We start from the raw sequence: 20,356 nt of genomic DNA, 5'->3' as shown, positions 1-20,356 counted from the left end.
CTCTGTCTCAAAAAGAAAAAAAAAAAGCTGTAACACTCACCACGAGGGTCCGCGGCTTCATTCTTGAAGTCAGCGAGACCAGGAACCCACCAGAAGGAATAAATTGCGGACACACTATGACCAAGCTGCTAGCCTTCTCACAGGTGAGCATAGAACTGGAATCATGTCCTTTGCAACATATTCTTAGTCAAAGCCATCATAGTCCAGCCAAGGTCCAGGGAAGGAGAGATGGACTTGGACTCTTCTCAACCGCAATGCCAAGGATGTGCAGCCGTCCTGAATCACCCACAGTGGTGGTAGGACAGCAAATCAGCTTCCCAGAACCTGTGCACATCTGGATACCTCTCGAGAAGAGAAGTAGCAAGGACTGGAATATTTATATTGATTGTTTTCCTTTAAAAATCTTCAAGTTGAATTTATTTCAATCTCTCTTCCTTTCACTTAGCTATTGTACTAATACTCTGAAACACGTTTGAGTTTGTAAATATGCTTGTTACTATTGAGAAATGTACATAATCTCTCAGGGTCTCAGGTTTCCTAGGTCTCTAGATTTTTTAATTTATTAAATTAAAAGTAAGAATATACCTGATTGCTAAGCCTCCCTAAAACTCCGTGATTCCACCCAGGCGAAGTGGCTCATGCCTGTAATCCCAGCACTTTGGGAGGCCAAGGCGGGTGGATCACGAGGTCAGTAGATCAAGACCATCCTGGCTAACATGGTGAAACCCAGTCTCTACTAAAAATACAAAAAATTAGCTGGGAGTGGTGACACACGCCTGTAGTCCCAGCTACTTGGGAGGCTGATGCAGGATAATTGCTTGAACCAGGGAGGTGGAGGTTGCAGTGAACCCAGATTGTGCCACTGCACTCCAGTCTGGGCAACAGAGCCAGACTCCATCTTAAAAAAAAAAAATCCACGATTCCAAGATGTTTAATCTATTCTATTATCTCTTGAGTAATAAATTTATAATTTTTAATATTAATATAGTTAATGTCTCAAAACTATACCAAAGAGTGTATATGTATATATACATATACAAATATATGTGTGCATGTATATGCTTATATATATATATAATTAGCAATTTATACCCTAACTTCCTGCCTCATCTTTATTTCCAGCAAGTTCCTCAAGAGCTTCCGCATAATTTAATTGCTACTTATTTATAGATTTACCACGATAATTATAGACATCCTTGCTCTTTCAAAATCCTTTAGATGTTTACAGAAACCTTATAGCTCATGGAAGCCCATGTAATTTATTTATATAACATAATTTTAAAGCTTATCTAAAACATTCCCAGTTCAAATTATTATTATTTTAAATCCTTTGACATTTTTGTATTTCCTAATAACATTCTCTTGCAGCTATAATTTCCAAGAAGTTAGAATCTCAGGACACAGCACCCACCTGAATCTTTGGATTCACCTGAGACCTAGGATTAGCAAGGAAAGGAAAAGTTTAGATTATCATAAAAATGTCATCAACATTTATAGGAGTGTTTTTAAAACTGCTAGTACATACTAACTTTTAAAAGAGGGTAAAATAACAAAAATCTGGTAGTAACTAAATGGTAACAGTCTCAAAAAGAAGAGGGCTGGGGTAAGGAAAGAACATTGTTAAGACACGTGCAGGGAAGGGCTGAGAATCCCAATGACAATAAAATAAGATGAGAGAGAAAAGCCTGTGTGCAGAAGGAAAGGAGAAAACACAGGGGTCTGAAGACGAGGGCTGAGCAGCCAGTGCCAGGCAGAGGCCCCAGGCGCCTTACAGGAAATGAAAAACAGGGCCTGAAACTTCAGTTAGGATTCCCACACAATTAGGGCTGCCAAAGTATCATCCATCCCTTTGAAAATGTAACATGGAATCATTCTTACATAAACATGGTTTCATTCCCAAATTTGGAAAGTACCTTTTGTGGGCTGAGTTGTGTATCTCCAAAATTCATATGTTGAACTTGACCCCCCTTCACACCTCAGAATGCATTTGAAGACAGAGTCTTTAAAGAGATAGTGATGAGGTTAATATGAGTTAGTTAGGTTGGCCCCAACCCACTTGTGGGGACTGGTGTCCTTACAAGAAGGGGAAATGTGGACACAGAGACACCCGGATGCACGTGTAGAGGAAAGATCATGTGAGGACATGGTTAGAAGGCAGCCATCGGCAAGCCAAGGAGAGGTTTCAGGAGAAACCCAACCAGCCTATACCTAGGTCTCTGGCTGCTCTCCAGCCCCCAGAACCGTGAGAAAAGTTTCTGTGGTTAAGCCACTCAGTCTAGCATTATTTTAGGGCACTAATACAGTAGCTTTGTATAATGCAAACACTATGAGTCTGAATGTCAATTCCCCCACATACTAACTAGGTTCTCTGGGGACAGATTTTCAAAAATAAACTTTTTAAAATTTTAGAAGTTTTTTTTTTTTTGAGACGGAGTCTCGCTGTGTCACCAGGCTGGAGTGCAGTGGTGCGATCTCGACTCTTTGCAACCTCTGCCTCCCAGGTTCAAGTGATTCTCCTGCCTCAGCCTCTCGAGTAGCTGGGACTACAGGCGCGCACCACCACGCTAATTTTTTGTATTTTAGTAGAGACAGGGTTTCACCGTGTTCACCAAGCTGGTCTTGCTCACCTGGCCTTGTGATCCGCCCACCTCGGCCTCCCAAAGTGCTGGGATTACAGGGGTGAGCCACCGCACCTGGCCTAGAATAGTTTTATACTTACAGAAAAGGTGCAAAGACAGTAGAGTTCCCATAGCCCCATTCCCAGTATCCCCTACTATTAATATTTTATATTAATATGGTACTATTAAAAATAGTATTGTCACAGTTAACAAGCCAATATTGATGCATTGCTATCAACTAAAATTCATACTTCATTTGAATTTTCTTAGTTTTTCACCTAGGTAAATTTTCTGTTCTGGATCCCACCCAGAATGTCACATTACAGCTGTTCCTCATGTCTCCTTACGCTCCTCTTGGCTATGACAGTTTCTCAGACTTCTCTTATTTTATGATGACCTTGACAGTTTTGAGACGTATTGGTCGGGTGTTTTGTAGAATGTCCCTCTATTTGGATTTGTCTCATGGTTTTTTCAAGATTACGCTTGGATTATGAATTTTGGGGGAGAAAAAAAAACAGGAGTAGAGTGTTATTCTCACATATCATATCAAGGGTCCGTGCTATGAACACAGTTCATCACTGTTGAACCACTGTTGACCTTGACCATCGACCAAGGCAGAGTCTGCCAAATTTCTCTACCATAACATTAGTTATTTCCCACTTTCTTTTCTTTCTTTCTTTCTTTTTTTTGTTTTTGAGATGGAGTTTCCCTCTGTCGCCCAGGCTGGAGTGCAATGGCACGATCTCAGATCACTGCAACCTCCACCTCCTGGGTTGAAGCAATTCTCTCACTTCAGCCTCCCGAGTAGCTGGGACTATACACCCGGCTAATTTTTGTATTTTTAGTAGAGATGGGATTTCACTATGTTGGCCAGACTGCTCTCGAACTCCTGACCTCAAGTGATCTGCCCGTCTCGGCCTCCCAAAGTGCTGGGGTTATAGGCATGAGCCACCACACCTGGCCTGTTTCCCATTTTCAATACAGTAAGGCAAGATTTTAACCTCCCCAAACTGCAATTCCTTCTTTTTGTAAAATAAAGATAAAACTACCTCAAAAAGTTTTGGGAGCAATTCTACAAGCTGTTGTTCTTAAATAACTCTTCCCTGGATTGCTGAAGCCTTTAGTTAATTAACGGCATGCCAAAAAGGTTGATGTTGACAAGTTACCAGTGTTTACATAGCTTTGGGAGGGGAGGATGTTTGAGGTCTTTACTCAGCCTTTCTCAGTGATGTCACCTGATCTCATATCTAATTTTACATTCTTAATTTTTGAAAATTTTGTTATAGAAAGGCTGGGAAGTTGTATAAGTTTCAGGACTCACAAAAGTTTAACAGTCTGTGGTATCAAGTGGTTATTTTAAGTTCTTGACAGGTGTTAACACATTTAATCTTGACAACAGTCCCTTGAGGAAGATCCCGTATTGTCACAATTTCACCTACTCGTACACCTAACCTCGGAGTTACTAACAGCCCCAAATCACACAGCTTTTTCTTAGTAAACTAATATCCCATTGTCACTCAGCTAGCAATATTACTCAGGCATGCTGGCTCCAGAGTCCAAGCACATAAACAACACTGCAACAACTTAAAATTGGTAGCAGGTGCATCCAGCTATTGCCAATACCCAGGCCCCACCCTAAACATGTTAAATCATTTAGTTTCTACAGTTTGTGTTTGGATATTTTCTAAAGTTAACTTTATTTCCTCCTCCACTTCTCCTTGTTAGCCCAGATATTTTTTTCCTTTGAAGTTAGACACTATTGACCTACCATGGAGCTTCTTTTTATCTAAATATTTATTAAAAATCAGCAGTCTCATAGAATATTTACTTAGCAACCTGTTTTTGTGGAAACACTACTAAAACAAAAATATAAGCATAAAAGTTTAACAGAACAATAATATCTAGGCAATTTATTAATAGATATTTAATGTATACTATCATACTATAAGTTACAATTAAGGGAGAAAGCTAAAAATGTAGATAAAAGACTGAATTTCCCCCAAGAACTATTAAGACTATCTAGATAAAACAGAGAGTACCAAATTAAGTACCAAATTATATGTGTTATGCTAGACTCACAATAGGAGTTCCAAGAGGGGAAAGATTAGAGGGGTGAATGGAGCAGGTGAGACTAGGAATGAGCCATGCAAAATATTATGGACATTTGTAGGCAGAGAAGTGGGTCGGGGTGCTCCGGAATCTCTGTGAACGTAGGCATTGATAAAAATGGTAATACATGTATATTTCCTGTATTTTTCCAGGAATGATTTATTGTAGACTGGTGAGAGACCTGGGCCAATGGAGAGCCTGATGATTAGAACAAGGATATCACGTTGAGAAATGGAAGCATAATTTGAGTGTTGAAGAGGAAGCAATGATGAATAGATAATGGAGATCATTAATGAACATGTGGTGTCTTTCATTGCCAGGAAATGAGGTTCTCTGGTTTCTCAGCCCTAAGCCAGTTTTTAAAATTGTTCTCTCTCTCTCTTCTGATTTTTGTTTGTTGTTGTTAATAGGCACGGTCTTCAAGCAAGATTTATGATCTACATGGGGGTCAGGAATGCTAAACTGCACCAAATCATCAGGCTCATCCTAAAGGTTCCCTAGAGGAGACGGAAAACAAGTATCATATGATTTGGTTACAATGCATCTGATGTATGTTGCTACCTTCATAACTCATAGTTTCTATCATTTTCACAAGGAGCACCTGGTGAATGTTTACTTTTTGTCTCACTGTGTTCTGATATGTGGTGCTGCGAAATCAGTTATTTGTTTAAAGAAAGTAGGAAAAAGTATGTATTGTCTCATTCTCATAGAGTTCTTCTTTGTCAACTGGATCGCACCATCATTTTTATATTAGATTTTACAGCAGAGAAGAATAAGTGAAGCTCTGTGATATTCCAATTTCTATTTGATGTCAGCCATACTATCAATAAATTACTAGATTATGCCTGACCACATACAATTAGAGAAAACATAACTCCTACTTTCTGGTTAATAAAAACATGAACTCCATAAAGGAATTGTTAAAAAATTAAATCGCTAAAGTTAAACTTAATTTTTTAGTAAATTAACTTACTGAACCATTAAAATGAGCTAAGAGGGGCCGGGCGCGGTGGCTCAAGCCTGTAATCCCAGCACTTTGGGAGGCCGAGACGGGCGGATCACGAGGTCAGGAGATCGAGACCATGCTGGCTAACACGGTGAAACCCCGTTTCTACTAAAAAATACAAAAAATTAGCCGGGTGAGGTGGCGGGCGCCTGTAGTCCCAGCTACTGGGGAGGCTGAGGCAGGAGAATGGCGTGAACCCAGGAGGCGGAGCTTGCAGTGAGCTGAGATCCGGCCACTGCACTCCAGCCTGGGTGACAGAGTGAGACTCCGTCTCAAAAAAAAAAAAAAAAAAATGAGCTAAGAGGAAAAAAGGATATATCTTAAGAATTCTACCTGGAGAACAAAATAAGATTTCTGATTTTGGTGTTTAGTTTCAGTACCCAGCATCATCTTTGAAGTTCATATCAGTTCCATTTATTTAGAACTTTTGCCTCTCTACAAAATTACTAGAAAAACTCAGAAAAACACAAAACAAAGAAAGCGCCCATAATTACATCACTTATATATAGTGTTCACATTTTGACACGATTACAGTTCTATTTTTCTATGCATTTAAAATATACTTTTAAATTACATACTATATCAGCTGCATTACATATATATATGTGACTACATCTTCCTCAATAGTTTCACAGGTATGTATCATATGAAGTGTTCTATTTTAATTAATTTGTTTAGATGGCCCCAGATTTTTTCCTAACGCAAATAATACTGTGATAAACATCCTTGCATATACTTCTTTCCGTATCTGTGGGATTTCATTTTAAAGAGTGGTGCTAACCAAGAACTAGATCACGAAAACTGCAATTCTCTCCCTCTTACTCTGTTCAAATAAATGAGTATAGTTAAAATGATGCATATCATCTCCACCTCTCCCATCAGGTATTCAGTAGTAACTGATAATTAGCAACTGCCTCTACAGTGACCTCATTTACATAATTAACAAAATCCAATAAGGCTGAAATTTATTGTCCTGTTCAGTGAATCATAATCTGGCAGCTGTTACTACCAAGGCAGGCATTTGTGCCTGGCTGTTCACAGATTGTCTGAAAAAGCATTTTGCTTGTGATATCCTCATGAACTTATTCTTAGGAGGCAATATGATAAGAAACACCTCACTAGATTTCTCTATTGAAAACAGTTCAAATTCATTTCACATTGGGGATTTCCATACTAAAAAAAAGACAACTCTTTCAATTAATAAATGTATGCTAAAGAAAACCAGTGTATTTGGAGAACTTCCATTTTGAGAGACACTCTAGAGGGGAAAGTATCTTACCCAAGTATCTCCTCTGTGACATTGATGAGAGAAAGACGACACTGCTGAGAGGAAACTGAACCCATTTGGCAAGTTCTTCTTCAATTTCCCATCTCAGAGCCAATCTGGTGGATCCATTTTTCACACGCCAGGTCTTATCTTTTTATTCACATTTACAGTACAAGAACTAATGCCCAATTGTGTTCATTGTCAGTGCAATAATAGCAAGAACAGAGAGCAGCGAATCTCTGTTGTGATTACACTAAGTTCTTAGAATTATTACTCATTCCTGAAAAATAAGGCAAAACATCATTTGAATTTGACTTGTTCTGATGTCAAACATGAATGCCAGCTAAATGTAATCATTATAAAAACATGTCAAGAATATAGTCAAGTCGTCTTAATCTTGGCTGTTTCAGTTAGGTGACACACCTTCAACCCCAACAGAACTTCCATGTGATTAAAATATTTTTTTTGTTCATATTGTTTTTAATATTTTTAATAAACTTTTTTATTTTTAATTTCTACATATTAAAAAACCAAACTGATATAACTTCTCAATACTACAATTCATACAAAGATAACACTTTTATATTAGAAAGATGGTCACTGCACAAGTCACACAGGCAAGGGCAGTAATGTTTCCTGCACCTCTAAGCAGGCAACAGGACCTGTGTTTTGGAAACCTCAAAGGACAGCAGTGATTATAATTATTGGTATAAATAGGTATTTCATTTGTTGGTCTTTTCTATTTTCAATAGATAATATATAAACATGGAACAAAATTTAGAGGGTACAAATGAGTGTGTAAAGAGAAAGGCTAAACCTCTTGTTCCCACGTCTGCCTCCCAAAATCCTCAGTTTCCTTCTTTGGAGGTGAAACTTTGACAGTTCCTGTGCACCTCTGAAGAGAGCTGATACCATATGTGAGCACACTCGTTCATTCCTCTTTTATAAAACAGTGCAAATGGTGAAAGCCTCCACATAGTGTCTTACACCTTCTATTTTTTTCTACTTAATGTATCTTGAAGATCCTTTCATAGCAGCACACATCAAAATGCCTTATTCTTTTAAAATACAGTCATGTGTTGCTTAACGACAGGGATACATTCTGAGAAATGCGCTGTTAGGCAATTTTGTCATTTTTGTGAATGCCATAAAGTGTATTACACAAACCCAGATGGTACAGCCTACTACATACCTAGGCCATTTGCTACAGCCTATTGCATTTAGGCTATAAACCTGTACAGCATGCTACTGTACTGAATACTGCAGGTAATTCCAACATAAAGGTATGCATTTGTGTATCTAAACATAGAAAGGGACAGTGAAACTAAGGTATTATAATCTCATGGGATCACTGTTGTACATGCAATCCTGTTGACTGAAATGTCATTATGCAACGCATGACTATGGTTGCATATTATTATTGCCCGATATATCATCATGTATTTAATAAAAATTCTGTTAGTTAACATTTAAATTACTTCCTCTTCTTCAGCATTATAATTCTTCAGTAACTAACCTTGAAAATATCTGTTTGTACATGTGTAACTATATTTATGTGATAAATCTTTAGAAATTAAATTACTTCCTCCAAGCATAAATGCATTTTAAATTCTGATGATGGGCACTGCCGTGTGCCCCCCAATAGTGAATCAGAATCAACACATAATGTAAATATAAATGTTTCTGTCAAAAAAGGATGAGAGTATCTATTTTCTCACATCCTTACCAAACAGAGTATTATCAAAGTTTTGCTTTCCAAATTTTATAACAGTAAGAAAAATATGACTTTAGTTTGTCTTATTTTGTTATGGATGGTGTGGATAACTTTTTATAAGTATTATAGTCATTTGTTTTCTTTAATCTATATTTTACGGTTTTGAATATTTTTATGTATACTTTTCTTTGTTGTTGTTTAGTTAGTAGCCTTTCTTACAGATGCCCTTCCTGACATAAAGGAAATGTCATAAAGGAAAATGTCATTATTCTGCTATTTTAATACAAAATTTTTAATACAGAATTTTTCCTACTGCATTAACTCTTTTGATTTATTTATGGTGTTTACCACATAGCATTTCTGTGAAATTTATACATTAAATTCAGTCATCTTTTTTCCTCTGGGTTCTGTTTTTTGTTTTGTTTTATATATTTAATGCTTAAAATAGCCTTCCCTAAATTTATATTATTTGTATAACTTTGTTTTCTTTTAAATATCTGTTTTATCTAAAATGTACTTTGGTCTAAGCAATGAGAGAGGGTTCCAAATTTACTGTCTGTTTTCTTGATGACTACAAAATTATCCTCAAACTACATATTAAATAATATGTGTTTTCTCCCATGACATGAAATGTTGCCTTCATCGTATACTGAAGCTCACACACAATTGGGTTTATTTCTGGAATTTCTAAGTCCTTGATCTGTTTGATCATGTAGCAAAACCACAGTGTTTTCCTTACTACAGCTTTATACTTTACACTACCTTGCACTGTTTGCACTAATGGAAATCAATTTTGTAATCTGTGTAATATTCATTATTCATTAAAACAGACAGAGCAACTAGAATTACCAAAAAAACCTCCAATATGAACATTGTCAACAAAACTAGGAGGAAAGTATCGCTACAAACTGTGGAATATAAGTGAATGGGGTTATGCCAATCAGAACAGCAAGAACTGTGTGGACATAGCAGCTGTATTACACAAAGAAGAAGGAAGACAAGGGGGACTTCTGATGGTTCTAACAAACTGGAAATTCAGAAATTACCAACACTCACTTTCAAAAAGAGGAGTCCCCACTGAGGGTGAAGGGTCTGAAAACAGTGCTTAGAATTTGAAGGAAAATTTGAAAGCTTGAATGTCAGTGGAATGTTAGGGGCTGGGTTATGGAAGCCTAGGTCATTAGGGATCTCTGAAATTCTCAGAGAAGGACAGAGCCTCATACTGAGGGGGATCTGTGGAGGAACATGTCTCACATTTAACTGAACGGAAATGCTGGAAGTAAAGAAAACAGGAGGTGTCGTGATGGGGGAGACAAGAGGAGATGGATAGCTTAAAGTATTGGAGAGATGGCTACATAAAAAGGCTGCATTTTTAGTATGTTGCAGAAACAACAAGAGAGGAAACCCCACAAATATGAAGCTAGCAAGGTCACCCTGGCTCACCTCCAAATCTTGAACAACAGAAAATTCCTTCTAAACATACAGGAAAATCAATCTTACTTTACTATAATAGCACCATACAAGGTCTGCAGCCCAAATCCATACAAAGATGTTGGAAGAAAGATGAGGTAAAAAATATGAGTAACTATATTAGTCTGTTTTAATGCTGCTGATAAAGGCATACCCAAGGCTGAGTAATTTATAAACAAAAAGGTTTAATGGACTCACAGTTCCACATGGTTAGGGAGGCCTCACAATCACAGCAGAATGCAAAACGGATGTCTTACATGGCAGCAGACAAGCGAAAATGAGAACCAAGTGAAAGGGATTTCCCCTTATAAAACCATCAGATCTCGTGAGACTTATTCACTACCACAAACACAGTATGGGGGGACCACCCTCATGATTCAATTATCTCCTACCAGGCACCTCCCACAACACATGGGAATTATGGGAGCTACAATTCAAGATGAGATTTGGGTGGGGGCATAGTCAAACCATATCAGTGACATAAAAAATGAAGACACAGCTAAAGAATATAACCAAGAAAGAAAGAAAAACCTATAATCCATTATCTCAAAGAATGCCATAGTAAATTAAGAAAATAATTAAATATATGCAGAAAAAGCAATATACATCAAAATTAGAAAACATCAGTACTGAGATATCTGAACAATAGGAGAACATTAAGAGAGAGTTGAGTATGCCCAGAAAATATTTTGAAATAAAAGAAAATGTTATTTCAGAAATTAAACCTAAACTGAAAGTAACATAAGAGCATAGAAATTATTGTAGGAGAAATGAAAATAGGAAATCAAAATTTGAAGAAAATGAACCATAAAGCAATGAAGTAAGAGATAAAAGGTATTCTAGAGAAAGTGAGAGAAATGGAAAATAAAGAGTAGTCAACATACATATAATGGGAGTCTCAAAGAAGAAAACTAAAGCAATATTGGAAAAAGTACTTAAGAATATAATCCAAGAAAGTATTTTGGATAATAAACGACTTGAACTTATATTTTAAAGAGGCATACAGTGTACCTGGAAGAACTAATTCTGAATGCTCAACACCAAAAACCATTCTAAGAAAATAACTGAAACATTTGAAAAATAAATTATTTTGGCATCTAGGGAAAATCCCTTCCTTAAAAGAAAAAGATACAAAGACTTTTGATAGCAATGCATTATGCCAGATGCAATGAAATAGTAAGTTAAGATATTTAAATGAAGAAAATGTGAGCCTTGGATTCCATTTCCTCTTAACTAAACTTTAGATATAAAAGTCATAGTAAAGCTATTATAAAAATGAAATAATTTGGGAAATTGTTTCCATAAGTATTACCTGATGAATCTGTAGAAAACAAGTGTCAATCCACCAGGAAATAATTATAGAAGTTTTGACACAAAAATATTCATTGAAACATTTTAAAACATGGATGTAAGAATGACAATACATATAATACTAGATATATACAATTATAAAAATGGAAAGAGAAGGGAAAGAATGTATAGAAAGTAGAAGGTCCTTCATTTTAGGGGCTAACTGAAAGTAAAGAATATTGAATCAAAATACAAGCCAGAGGAGACCAAAAAAAAAAAAAAGTCAGGGCTGTATTTAATTACAATATAGCCCTAATAGAGAACTAAATAGCTAGTACATTTTAAAAATATAAGAGAAAAATAAAACATTAAAGGTGTTATTACATTTATTTGTAAAGTTCACTCATTGAAACCAAAACAAATATTTCCAATTGCCAAAAATAATTGTCGAGAGGCAGTTAAAACATGCAAACACAAAATAAATCATTCTTTGAAAGGTTCAAACCACCTTAGACAAAATATTAAAATCCAACAACGCAGCAAGAGGCCTCTCTGACCCATCCTTATCAATTCCTCTCTATCCTTAAAGTACCAACTCAAATGCCACTTTCTCTCCTGGATCATCTCAGAAAAAAGAATCTTCCAAATATGGATGCATCACATTTAATATCACTCTGCTTAGTTTCATATATGATCAAATATTGCAATCATATTTCTCCTTCTAAATTAAAAACTTCATGGATAAACATTTTCTAGTATCTGAACCCACACTGTGCCAAGCATCATGCCTTTGCACATAGAAGGTATATAATGAACCTATTCTGAGTTAATCTGTAAATGAAAGTGGGATTACATCACAACACTGAAACAGTGTAAATAAGCTAAGCTGATAGATGTAGAACTTTTCAGTGACTGGCCATAGAATTTAGAAGATCAAAAGCTGCCAGTTCCAGATTGAGTCTGACCCAGAGTGAGAATTTCACTGATGGCTTTTGGCCAATCAGATGGTGCTTTTTCCAGACCCACCTGTGGTTGCCCATAGATCAGTCAGCACACACTTTCTCCATTTTGAGCATATAAAAACCCCAGACTCAGCCAAACTTAGAAACTCATTGGGATGACCTGCCTGTGGAAAGGAGCTACCAATTTTAGGTCTCCTGAGAGCTGTTTTGTTGCTCAATAAATCTCCTCTCTGCCTTGCTCACCCTCCAATCGTCCATGTTACCTCATTCTTCCTGGATGCAGGACAAGAACTTGAAACCTGCCAAATGGTGGGAGTGAAAGGTGCTGTAACTCATTCCTGGCTGGTCAGCTCACCAAGCTGCTGATATTAACATGCTCCTGGACTGCAGGAGTAAAGAGTGAGGACCTTTCTGGGGTCCCAGACCTCACGGTTCCCCAAGCCAGAATTGTTGTAGCACTATAGGCCTCCCACACTCCATTGGCTCCAGGCAGCCACCCCACACGATGGGAAGCAGCGGCAGGTCTGGGCCAGCCCAGGAGCTATGGGCTTGGGTGGGGCAGTGGGAATGAAAGAGCTGCAACAGAAACAGGTTGAACCCCCACTGAAACACGCCCCTACCGATTGCCGCACTGTGGGCAGCAAGAAGGAGAGAAGAGCTGCAGCCTTTCTGGGGGCCCAAACCGCAGGACTCCCTGAGCCTGGGCTGTAACATGCTATAACACCCTCTTTGGGGCTGTGTGGTTCCTGACATCTCCAAGCTTTCAGGCGCCACTTTATTCACCAGTGCCTGCAGCAGAAGGCACTTGCAGTATGACTGGTTCAGCTGCAGCCTTACGTGGAGCCAGGTTGCTTGTGCCAGTGTCTAGAGCTGCCTGCCCCTCTGCAGCTGAAATGACTGGCTGTGCACAGTGGCCAGACCCTGTGCTCACTTACCCACACACCCCTTGCCACTCAACACCTGGCTTGCCCTTGGCAGGTGTGTGATCCAGGCCTGTCGTGCATGCTGAGCCCAGCCTGCCAAGCTGAGTGGGTAGAATGAGCCCAGTGGGCACAAGCAACACCCAAACAGAGGTGCCACCAGCCACAGAGGTTTCCAGCTGGCGAAGTGACACCCAAAGGATCATGTGACAGAATCAATAGAAAGGGGTATCTGGGTTAAGACAAACAGTTGTAGAGACCAGTGTTCTTATTACATAGATGAAGTCCCATAGATGTCTGCCCTTAGAGGCAATGGATGGCAAATGTTTCCTATTCAGACCTTTAAAAGGTGCTAGACTCTCAGCTAATCTCTTCAGAATGAGAAAGTAAAGGACTGGAAAGGGAAGGGGATTCACTATAGAATGTAAATTTCCTCCACAAGAGAGTTTCGCAGGGCCATTTCAAAATACGTCAAAGAAATATATTTTGGGTAAAATTTCTTTCATGGTTTGCTATCTGTCATGTAATGCTATACTAGTGTCAGGATGCAATTTGGTATCTTATTGCTATGTATAATATGTTTTGTCAGTCTTAAGATCTCTGTTTTAATGTTAATGCTGGTCAATTCTGCCTGAATTCCAAAGGGAGGAAGGTATAATGAGGCATGTCTGAACCCCACTTCTCATCATGGCTTGAACTAGTTTTTCAGGTTAACTTTGGAATGCCCTTAACTGAGAGGAGAGGTCCATTCAGTCAACTGGGGACTGAAATGTTAGTTTTGGTTTACATTGTCACCAACAAGTCCTTTGTCCAGATTGATACTGAGTTAAAAATAGGGCTGCAGGCATTTTAGCAGATCACAATGTAATTGCCATATGAATCTATAGGATTAGACTCTGCCCTAACAGGAAAATGTCATGATCATGAAGACCAAGAGCCATCTTAAAATGTAAAGATATTTATACAAAGTATAATATTATATTTACATGACATGATTTATACTTCATATCTAGAAAGAAATGTTATCATACCTAGTATCTTCTTTTAAGGTTTTTGTAAATCATTTTATTGTCTTAACAGACAGATACACTCCAAATAACATAGTGACTCATTGGCCAGAGAAAATCCGTTTGTAATATAAATAATATAAATGTATTTCTATAAATTATTTTTGCTTGTTTATAATTATTTAAATTTGTATTTTAGATTCTTGTTACCACCCTCTCTGACATATACTATTGCAAAATTGAAAGAAATTTACTGCAGTATGGCAAACATCCCAAATCAAAACCTATAGTTTTCTTGACCTTAATGAGCCAATTTATATACAGTCATATCCCAGCTATCTAAAATTGGCTTAGGTCCCTGATGTCTACCTTTCTCATTATAAATATTCTAACTTATCAAAAATAATTCAGCATTGCTCAGGTCTTTGAGACTTGGCTCTACTAGTGAACAAGTAGGGTCACAGTGCAGTTCTTCCAGAATGGTAATTAATAATAAGCAGTATTTACGTAGGACTTTACATCTTCAAAGAAGTTTGCAAACACTAATTAACCTACATCCTAACTCCTTTAAAGGAAATAAGTAGGAATTAGCATTTGTTTTATGAATGGAACACTGATTTGCAATACAGCTGTAAATATGCATGGTCTAAAAGTATTACTAACAAGTAATATAATGTCTTTTCTCATGCATTGCAGAAGATTCTAGAATAAGTTTTCTCCACTTTAGTAATATTGGCATTTTAGTCTGGATAATTACTATTCGTGGGGGTTGTTCTGTTCATTGTAAGATATTTAATAGCATTCCTGGTCTCTGCTTACTAGACGCTAGTAGCACCATCCAGTCTTGACACCCCTCCAGGTGGCAACATCTGGATACTTTTTGATTGTCAGCTCCAGTTGTGAACCATTGTCTAGAAGAAAGAAGGGGTTTAGATCTTTGAGGCTATGAATAATTCTATGTGAATGAATCTTTTATGCTTCAGTGCCTCTTTTTGTTTACTGAATGTTTCATAAATATATTTGGAGTACGTCTACACAGTTTTTTTTCACCCCATTTCTTTTTGAAACTTTTCTTCTTTTGTTATCCATAGTATCACTGTTGTTTCTCAGAGATTAATACTGACATGTGTGAAATGATGTCCACTGCTGAAAACTTCTCTGCTTGAAAAAGAAAACACATGTGTAGCTCTGTGATAAAGAGTACAGACCCTAGAAATAACGAACCTGGATTTGAAATCTGGTTACTCTACTTGGGCAAGTTATACAATTTCCTATGGTTTAGTTTCCTCTTCTATAAAGTAGTAAAATAATGGTATCTATTTTATAGAGTTGTTTTTAGGACTAAATACACATGTGTGTGTATTAGGATGATGTTTAGAATGCTGTACTGTATAATTAAATTTTGTACATGATGTGAGAAGGAAAAATAATAGATCCAGACATCATGCGATATATAGTAATAAAAGGAGGTGCGTTAGATAAAAAAATGCATTTGTCCTTTCTTGACTTGCTATGTTTTACCCTTTCCTCTATTTATTTATCCTGTTTCCTCTATTGAAATGCCTTCTTTGAGTACATGCCATGGCAGTCCTCAAACTTCTAAAATCTATTATCTCTAAAGTCACAGATCATATGCCATTTTTGGTTCTTTTCTTTTCGTGAAGGAAAGCATATGTTTGCAGCTGAGTAGTTTTCTGAGACTGCTTCCCACCGGTAGAATTTTTATGGTCCCTCAGACTTCTTTTATTTTATAATGTCTCTGTTTCTTGTATTCCAAGCTGGTAGAGTTTATGCTAAAATAATTTTCTCAACAGTATTGACCCCTGAAGATTTTAATTGAGTTTATTCCACTAAACAAAAGCTACACAACAGATCAGTGCAATGTAAGTCTTCCTCCAGTTCATCTTCCTGCAGAGATGGTGTATTAATCTGTTATCATGCTGCTAATAAAGACATACCCAAAACTGGGTATTTATTTTTAAGAGAGTTAATTGACTCACAGTTCTGCAGGGCTGGGGAGGCATCAGGAAACTTACAATCATGGAGGAAAGGGAAGCAAACACGTCCTTCTTCACATGGCAGCAGGAAGGAGAAGTGCCAAGCAAAAGGGGAAAAGTCCCTTATAAAACCATCAGATCTTGTGAGAACTCACTCACTATCATGAAAACAGCACGAGTGTAACCACCTCCATGATTAAATACCTCCCACCGGATCCCTCCCACAACATACTGGGATTATGAGAACTACAAGTTGAAATTTGGGTGGGGACACAGCCAAACCATATCAGATGGCTAAAAGACAACGTGCTTAACCTTCCTATGGGCACCATAGCTTGCTCGTGAAGATCTAAAAGGATCTCTTGAAAGGACTCTGTGAAATTGAATTATCTGATCTTTAGGTATATCTGAGCTTTGAGCAAAGTTTGCATAATCATACCTTTGGAATTTTCTGCATACCATATTTTTGGAGCAATTTCTTAATTTCAGCAGTTTTTGCTTTCTGGAGATGCTGAGAATTTTCAAAATCATCAACTTCTAGTTCTTTTTTGTTTAAAAGACAAAAACAGATTTGTTTAAATCTTACCATATTTTATAAGCAACAAGAAACCAGCACCTTGCTTGAAAATCTCTTTGGCTCTATAACTGAGTTTGTCACCTACAAGTTCTGATTTTTACATAATTACAGGAGACAATTTGCCTAAGGATTTTAGCACTATATAACAATGATCCCTCTTCCCCCACTTTCCAATAATATGTTCCTTGCTTCCTTTTGAGACTTTACTGCCAGTGACCTTGAAATCCAGGCTTCTAATAACAATCTGCTCAGTAACTTACACTTCTTGTGTTATTCACCTCAATTTTTCTTCTGACTCTACCGTTTACTCTTTTCCCAAGTCACTTTTTAGGTATTTGTTAAGCAGCACCCCACTTCTTGGACTAAAAATCTACATTAGTTTTCTACTGTTGCTTTCTCTTCTGAAGGATAAACTAGGGGACTATCACTTCCCTACTCTCATGACTGTTGCTTGAACAATTCTTAGAGGCCGTGAGATCCATGTTCTGTCACGTCTTCAAAGCCAGCAAGAGATGAGAAGAAAGTTACACCCAGCTAAGTCCCCAGACATAATAGAACCATGTAAGATATACCTACTGTGAACAAACTTAATACCTGACCATAATTAAAATGTCTTTTTATACCACTAAATTTTCGATCCACTTGCTGTGTAATAATAGTAACTGGAACAATATTCGTAAGTCCAATTTTTGTTTCTTTAATAAGTAAATTCAGTTGAATTCTCTTTAAATAAATTATGAAAGTAGCCATGATTTGTTGGAAAAATTATAAAATAGCATACTGTATCCCCTTGCATATTTAAATATATGCTAAAAATTAACTATATGTTTCAGCGCCAAGAATATATTAAAATACTTTAATTTTCTGATTTTTAATTTTTGCAAATTGGACTTCCAAAAAGTCAAGTGGATTAGATTTTTGAAAATGGTCATGGATTTTCTCTAAGTGGCTAGAAAAAGAGAATGTTTGGAGTTCTTTGCAAACACAACTGTACAAATAAATACATTGAGGTTATGAATAGTGTTCTATTATTAACAAGTAAAAGGTAAACTGGATATGATTACCAACATAGTTTCTCCTTTGTGTAACATTGCTTTTGGAACTGCTAGGAAAAATTTGATATGATATATACGAATTTTGATCAGGTGAATAAAATTTATTAATCTGGTTACAATTATCTCGATATGTTTTTGTAATATTCTTATGTTCCTGCTCTTCATTAACTTGTGTTATCTTAATGTACCTTATTTTTCCTTCTTTTATTAAAGATACATTATGAGACAAATTAAGTTGTATATGATTAGGAATAAAAACAATTCAAAACTGAATAATGGCCATAACCTCTTTGTCAGCATGGGATGTTCTGCTGAATGATGAAATGATTCAGTAAATGAGTCATTCGCCACTTGTCATCCTCAACTATTACAAGTGCTTACTGAATTCCTGCTCAGAGGCTTTCAACTTACTCAATTTTAAAGGAAACTTTAGTTATTTATCAATTTATATAAAAAGCCAAATATATTAAAATCATTACTAACTTTATATGGAAACATCTTTGTACACCTTGAGATTCCCAAACTATCTGTTGAAAAATGATGCTCTACCCCAAAGCCAGACACACTATAAATAGCTTGTTGTTACTTACGACTAAATGATATAACTCCCAGCATCCCCTACAGCTACTAACAATGCCAACTTTCCAGCAGAAAGGAAATAATTAACAGAATGAAATGGAAAAAAAATCAATACACTTCTTTTGGTAATTTAGTTTCAGAAACCCCAAAAGTCTTGCTCCAATAATTGTAGAAACCCCTGTTAGAGTCATAAAGAAAAGAATGTACCTTACTCCCTTAAATTATATAGAGTATGAATTTCAGGAATTCATAGTGCTGAATGATATTTTTGTCCTTACTCCCTTTTTTATTTAAATTATTTTTGTTTTTATTGCTTAAAAGCTTTTGAATTTCATATACCAATTTTTTATTGCCGCATTTAATCTATTAATACAGCCACATGCCATAATATATATTTAATATTGTATTATCCTCACATTTCTTAAAATACTGGAAATATTTTCTTGTTCTTCTAACTGCAATATTAATTAAAAATGCATTATTGGGATATTTTATATATGTAACTATACAATCAATAGTTGTTTCAAATATTTATTTAAATAATTTTTTGAAGTACAATTAACTCAGAGTAAGATGAGCAAATCACATGTTTAAGAGTCTCGGAGTAGGTATATCACTTTAAAAATTACCAGTTTTCCAAAGTGGCACCATTGCATGTTCCCACTAGCAACATATGAAAGTTCTGGTCGCTCCACATTCTATGCTATTTTTGATAGAGGGAGATATAAAGATTACTAAGCCCTAATAAATGATTTTGGAAGGCTTCCATGTTTTTTCTATGCTCCAAAATTTTTCAAATATCAAAGGAAGCATATGTTCCATCTAAGACAACCTCTCCATGATGTCTATCAGTCAGAATCACTAATGCTTATTTGGTTCATCTAGCTGACTAGTTGGGTGGATTATCTTCTTCCTTCAATGTTCACTCCAAATACATAACTTCAGAACATGATTATCGTTTCTTCCTGGTGAACGCTATGTAAGTGCCTGTGTCCCTTTAATGGAACACCCAACAAGCTCTTAACATTTATGGGGTGTATCAGTGAAGAGGTCAAAGACTTTGTTAGAATATTATATATGTAATTTTAAGAGTGAAAAGCCAGAAAGTGAAACTAGAAGTTTAGACAATTCTTAGAAATGCTCATGTGTGAAAAGAAGCATCAGCCAGAAAATACGTGGGTTTGAAATGCTGAGGGCAATAGCCTCCAAAGAGGAAGAGTCAGAGAGAGAAGGAAACATGAATTTTTCTCTTTCCTCTCTTTTCCACTAAAATGTAAACTCAACGAAGGCAGGAATTTCTGCCCACTTTGATTACTGTTGTTTGTCCGGGACTAGGACAAAGCCTAGAATTCAAGAGGCACTCATATTTGTGTATCATTAAGTAACAGAAGGCACGGTGGGGACTCGGTCAATAAATACTGGGGAAGAAGATAACTTTTGAAGCTAACGGATAACTTTATGGCCTGAATGTGGTGGTCTCACAAGGTGTATACTTAACTCCAAACTCATCAAGTTGTATACTTCAAATATGTACTGCCTCTTGTATGTTTATCATACTTTAAGAAAATGGTCTAATAAACAAAAAAAATGAAATTAAAAAAAAAAAAAAGCCCTACATGAGAGGCTAAAATATCTTGCTTACAATTCTTTATGCATTTATCTTGAGCACAAGATACAGTCCATATTCTGTAGTGTGGCATTTCAGACCTTTCAAAATCTACCCTAGCCTACTTTAACCTGTCTCTCTCTCACCCCTAAATCTCAATGCTTTACAAATATCTCCAC

This window comes from Mandrillus leucophaeus, unplaced genomic scaffold, assembly GCF_000951045.1.
Source record: "Mandrillus leucophaeus isolate KB7577 unplaced genomic scaffold, Mleu.le_1.0 Scaffold750, whole genome shotgun sequence".
In the NCBI taxonomy this organism is placed as follows: domain Eukaryota; kingdom Metazoa; phylum Chordata; class Mammalia; order Primates; family Cercopithecidae; genus Mandrillus; species Mandrillus leucophaeus.
Note: the sequence above shows the minus strand (reverse complement) of the source record.